Genomic DNA, 6,182 nt, shown 5'->3' with positions numbered 1-6,182 from the left:
AGATAAGAACGCTCCAGACGGGCCCGCGGAGATCAGAACTGTCCGGACAGGCCGAGGAGATCAGAACGCTCCAGACCGGCCCGCGGAGATCAGAACTCTCCGGACGGGCCGAGGACATCAGAACTCTCCGGACGGGCCGCGGACATCAGAACGCTCCAGACGGGCCCGCGGACATCGGAACTCTCCGGACGGGCCGCGGACATCGGAACTCTCTGGACGGGCCGAGGAGATCAGAACGCTCCAGACGGGCCCGCGGAGATCAGAACTCTCCGGACGGGGCCGAGGACATCAGAACTCTCCGGACGGGCCGCGGAGATCAGAACGCTCCAGACAGGCCGAGGAGATCAGAACTCTCCGGAGGCCGAGGGGGATCAGAATCCTCAGGACGGGCCGAGGAGATCAGAACTCTCCGGACAGGCCGAGGAGATCAGAACTCTCCGGACAGGCCGAGGAGATCAGAACTCTCCGGACGGGCCGAGGAGATCAGAACTCTCCGGACGGGCCGAGGAGATCAGAACTCTCTGGACGGGCCGAGGGGGATCAGAATCCTCTGGACGGGCCGAGGAGATCCGAATCCTCTGGACGAGCCGAGGAGATCGGAATTGTCCAGACGGGCTGAGGAGATCAGAAATCTCCGGACGGGCCGAGGAGATCAGAACTCTCCGGACGGGCCGAGGAGATCAGAACTCTCCGGACGGGCCGAGGAGATCAGAACTCTCTGGACGGGCCGAGGGGGATCAGAATCCTCTGGACGGGCCGAGGAGATCCGAATCCTCTGGACGAGCCGAGGAGATCGGAATTGTCCAGACGGGCTGAGGAGATCAGAACTCTCCGGACAGGCCGAGGAGATCAGAACTCTCCGGACGGGCCGCAGAGATCAGAACTCTCCGGACGGGCCCAGGAGATCAGAACTCTCCGGACGGGCCCAGGAGATCAGAACTCTCCGGACGGGCCCAGGAGGTCAGAACTCTCCGGACGGGCCCAGGAGATCAGAACTCTCCGGACGGGCCCAGGAGATCAGAACTCTCCGGACGGGCCCAGGAGGTCAGAACTCTCCGGACGGGCCCAGGAGGTCAGAACTCTCCGGACGGGCCCAGGAGATCAGAACTCTCCGGAGGCCGAGGGGGATCAGAATCCTCTGGACGGGCCGAGAAAATCCGAATCCTCTGGACGGGCAGAGGAGATCGGAATTGTCCAGACGGGCTGAGGAGATCAGAACTCTCCGGACGGGCTGAGGAGATCAGAATTGTCCGGACGGGCCGAGGAGATCAGAACTCTCCAGACGGGCTGAGGAGATCAGAACGATCCAGACGGGCCCGCGGAGATCAAAATTCTCCGGAGGCCGAGGGGGATCAGAATCCTCTGGACGGGCCGAGGAGATCCGAATCCTCTGGATGAGCCGAGGAGATCAGAATTGTCCGGACAGGCCGAGGAGATCAGAACTCTCCGGAGGCCGAGGGGGATCAGAATTCTCTGGACGGGCCGAGGAGATCAGAATTGTCCGGACAGGCCGAGGAGATCAGAATTCTCCGGAGGCTGAGGGGGATCAGAATTCTCTGGACGGGCCGAGGAGATCAGAATTGTCCGGACGGGCCGAGGAGATCAGAATTGTCCGGAGGCCGAGGGGGATCAGAATCCTCTGGACGAGCCGAGGAGATCAGAATTGTCCGGAGGCCGAGAGGGATCAGAATTCTCTGGACGGGCCGAGGGGCTCGGAATGAAATGGCATGATGCTGGTGAAGGTCCCGGCTCACCGGTGACACGAACAAGACCGCTGTATACTAGACCGAAAAGAGGGTTATCTGCGTTTTGGCGATAGAAAAAGAAAAGGTGCCGCGTTTACAGTGCGTTTCTCATAAGTCAAGTGACTCAAAAAACGCATCACGGGTGCGTTTTTTAATTAATTTCAAAGGGGAGGCGTTTTTTTTTTTTTGAACTGACCAAATATGCACTAAAAATTTGGCAAGCAGGATTTTTAACATTGCAAAGGACCATTCTGAAGACACATACAATATATGACAAAAGTAAGTACACCCCTCGGTCCCATTTCTTGTATCTTTTCATGTGACAACACTGAAGAAATGACACTTTGTATCTACAATGTTGTGTAGTGAGTGTACAGCTTGTATAACAAATAACTCAACACACAGCCATTAATGTCTAAACCTCTGGCAACAAAAGTCGGGACACCCCTAAGTGAAAATGTCCTAAATTGGGCCCACAAAGTGTCAATATTTTGTGTGGCCGCCATTATTTTCCAGCACTGCCTTAAACCTCTTGGGCATGGAGGTCACCAGAGCGTCACAGGTTGTCACTGGAGACCTTGCGCTCCTCCCCCTTCCCCCCACAGATGATCAATAGGGTTTAGGTCTGGAGACATGCTTGGCCAGTCCATCACCTTTACCCCCAGCTTCTTTAGCAAGGCAGTGGTGGTCTTGGAGGTGTGTTTTTGGTGGTTATGTTGGAAAACTACCCTGCGGCCCAGTCTCTGAAGGGAGGGGGATCATGCTCTGCTTCAGTATGTCACAGTACATGTTGGCATTCATGGTCCCCTCAATGATCTGTAGCCCCCCCAGTGCCGGCAGCACTCATGCAGCCCCAGACCATGACCCTCCCCCCACCATGCCTGACTGTAGGGAAGACTCACTTGTCTTTGTCCTGCTCACCTGGTCCCCCCCCCCCCCCACACACGCCTGACACCATCTGACACCAAATACCTTTATCTTGGTCTCATCAGATCACAGTTCCAGTCCCCGTGTACACCCTCCCCCCCCCCCCGTACACTCACTACACAACATTGTAGATACAAAGTGTCATTTCTTCAGTGTTGTCGCATGAAAAGATATAAGAAATGTGACGGAGGGGTGTACTTACTTTTGTCAGATACTGTATATTGAATTTAAAGGGATGTTTTTTAAATATTCATTTATATACATATTAACCACTTGCCCTCCAGAAGATTTTCCCCCCTTCATGATCTGGCCTTTTCTTGCCATAAGGCACTGCGTTACTTTAACTGACAATTACGCGGTCGTGCGTAATAAGCGCATATTGATTGGTTTGTGCAAAAATTATATCATCTACAAACTATGGGATGTTTTTATTTATTATTTTGGTAGGAATGGCGGCGATCAGCGACTTATAAAGTCCTCGTTCTGTGGTAATACAATGATCTAAGTCCTCGTTCTGAGGTAATAAAATGATCTAAGGCCCCGTTCTGAGGTAATACAATGGTCCAAGTCCCCGTTCTGAGGTAATACAATGGTCTAAGGTCCCGTTCTGAGGTAATACAATGATCCAAGTCCTCGTTCTGAGGTAATACAATGATCCAAGTCCTCGTTCTGAGGTAATACAATGATCCAAGTCCTCGTTCTGTGGTAATACAATGATCTAAGTCCCCATTCTGTGGTAATAAAATGATCTAAGGCCCCGTTCTGAGGTAATACAATGGTCCAAGTCCCCGTTCTGAGGTAATACAATGGTCCAAGTCCATGTTCTGAGGTAATACAATGGTCTAAGGTCCCGTTCTGAGGTAATACAATGATCTAAGTCCTCGTTCTAAGGTAATACAATGATCTAAGGTCCCGTTCTGAGGTAATACAATGGTCTAAGCTACCCGTTCTGTGGTAATACTATGATCCAAGGTCCCGTTCTGTGGTAATACTATGATCTAAAGGTCCCGTTCTGAGGTAATACAATGATCCACTTCCTCGTTCTGTGGTAATACTATGATCTAAGTCCCCATTCTGTGGTAATTCTATGATCTAAATCCCCGTTCTGAGGTAATGCAATGATCTAAATCCCCGTTCTGTGGTAATACAATTATCTAAGTCCCCGTTCTGAGGTAATACTATGATCTAAGTCCCCATTCTGTGGTAATACAATGATCCAAGTCCTCGTTCTGAGGTAATACAATGATCCAAGTCCTCGTTCGGAGGTAATACAATGATCCAAGTCCTCGTTCTGAGGTAATACAATGATCTAAGGCCTTGTTCTGAGGTAATACAATGATCTAAGGCCTCGTTCTGAGGTAATACAATGATCTAAGGCCTCGTTCTGAGGTAATACAATGATCCAAGTCCTCGTTCTGAGGTAATACAATGATCTAAGGCCTCGTTCTGAGGTAATACAATGATCTAAGGCCTCGTTCTGAGGTAATACAATGATCCACTTCACCGTTCTGTGGTAATACAATGATCTAAGGTCCCGTTCTGTGGTAATACAATGGTCCAAGTCCCCGTTCTGAGGAAATACAATGATTCACTTCCCCGTTCTGTGGTAATACAATGATCTAAGTCCCCATTCTGAGGTAATACAATGATCCAAGTCCTCGTTCTGAGGCAATACAATGATCCAAGTCCTTGTTCTGAGGTAATACAATGGTCTAAGCTACCCGTTCTGAGGTAATACAATGATCTAAGGCCCCGTTCTGAGGTAATACTATGATCTAAGGCCTCGTTCTGAGGCAATACAATGATCCAAGTCCTCGTTCTGAGGTAATACAATGATCTAAGGCCTCGTTCTGAGGTAATACAATGATCTAACTCCTCGTTCTGAGGTAATACAATGATCTAAGGCCTCATTCTAAGGTAATACAATTATTCTAAGGCCTCGTTCTGAGGTAATACAATGATCTAAGTCCTCGTTCTGTGGTAATACAATGATCTAAGTCCTCGTTCTCAGGTAATACAATGATCCAAGTCCTCGTTCTGAGGTAATACAATGATCTAAGGCCTCGTTCTGAGGTAATACAATGATCCAAGTCCCCATTCTGAGGTAATACAATGATCTAAGGCCCCGTTCTGTGGTAATACAATGATCTAATGCCTCGTTCTGAGGTAATACAATGAACTAAGTCCTCGTTCTGAGGTAATACAATGAACTAAGTCCTCGTTCTGAGGTAATACAATGATCTAAGGCCTCGTTCTGAAGTAATACAATGATCTAAGTCCTCGTTCTGAGGTAATACAATGATCTAAAGCCTCGTTCTGAAGTAATACAATGATCTAAAGCCTCGTTCTGAGGTAATACAATGATCTAAGGCCTCGTTCTGTGGTAATACAATGATCTAAAGCCTCGTTCTGAAGTAATACAATGATCTAAGGCCCCGTTCTGAGGTAATACTATGATCTAAGGCCCCGTTCTGAGGTAATACAATGATCTAAGTCCTCGTTCTGAGGTAATACAATGATCTAAGTCCTCGTTCTGTGGTAATACAATGATCTAAGTCCTCGTTCTCAGGTAATACAATGATCCAAGTCCTCGTTCTGAGGTAATACAATGATCTAAGGCCCCGTTCTGTGGTAATACAATGATCTAAGGCCTCGTTCTGAGGTAATACAATAAACTAAGTCCTCGTTCTGAGGTAATACAATGATCCAAGTCCTCGTTCTGAGGTAATACAATGATCTAAGGACTCGTTCTGAGGTAATACAATGATCTAAGTCCTCGTTCTGAGGTAATACAATGATCTAAAGCCTCGTTCTGAAGTAATACAATGATCTAAGGCCCCGTTCTGAGGTAATACAATGATCTAAGTCCTCGTTCTGAGGTAATACAGTGATCTAAGTCCTCGTTCTGAGGTAATACAATGATTCTAAGGCCCCGTTCTGAGGTAATACAGCGATCCAAGTCCTCGTTCTGAGGTAATACAATGATCCAAGTCCTCGTTCTGAGGTAATACAATGATCTATCACTGCAGTCAGTGTTAGTACTGTCAGACAGTGCCAGTATTGTCAGTCAGCGTGTTCGCCAGCAACCAGGTGGCGGTGCATTTTTGCACTAATTTGTATTTTTGCACATTTTATGTTTACAGGTTGATATGTATATCACCATTTTTATATTTGTTTATGAGTGAACTGCGCTGATAGAAACATTGCATTTTAAGTATTGCCAGTCAGTTAGTGCCAGGATTGTCCTTCACAGGGTGATGATGGGTCCTCAGAGGGTTGGGTGTCCTTCACTGGGTGATGATGGGTCCTCAGAGGGTTGGGTGTCCTTCACAGGGTGATGGTGGGTCCTCAGAGGACAGAGGTCCTTCACAGACTGATGGTGGGTCCTCAGAGGGTTGGGTGTCCTTCACAGGGTGATGGTGGGTCCTCAGAGGACAGAGGTCCTTCACAGACTGATGGTGGGTCCTCAGAGGACAGAGGTCCTTCACAGACTGATGGTGGGTCCTCAGA

This window comes from Rana temporaria, chromosome 10, assembly GCF_905171775.1.
Source record: "Rana temporaria chromosome 10, aRanTem1.1, whole genome shotgun sequence".
Lineage (NCBI taxonomy): Eukaryota > Metazoa > Chordata > Amphibia > Anura > Ranidae > Rana > Rana temporaria.
The sequence above is the reverse complement of the archived record's forward strand: the minus strand, read 5'-3'. Positions refer to the sequence as shown.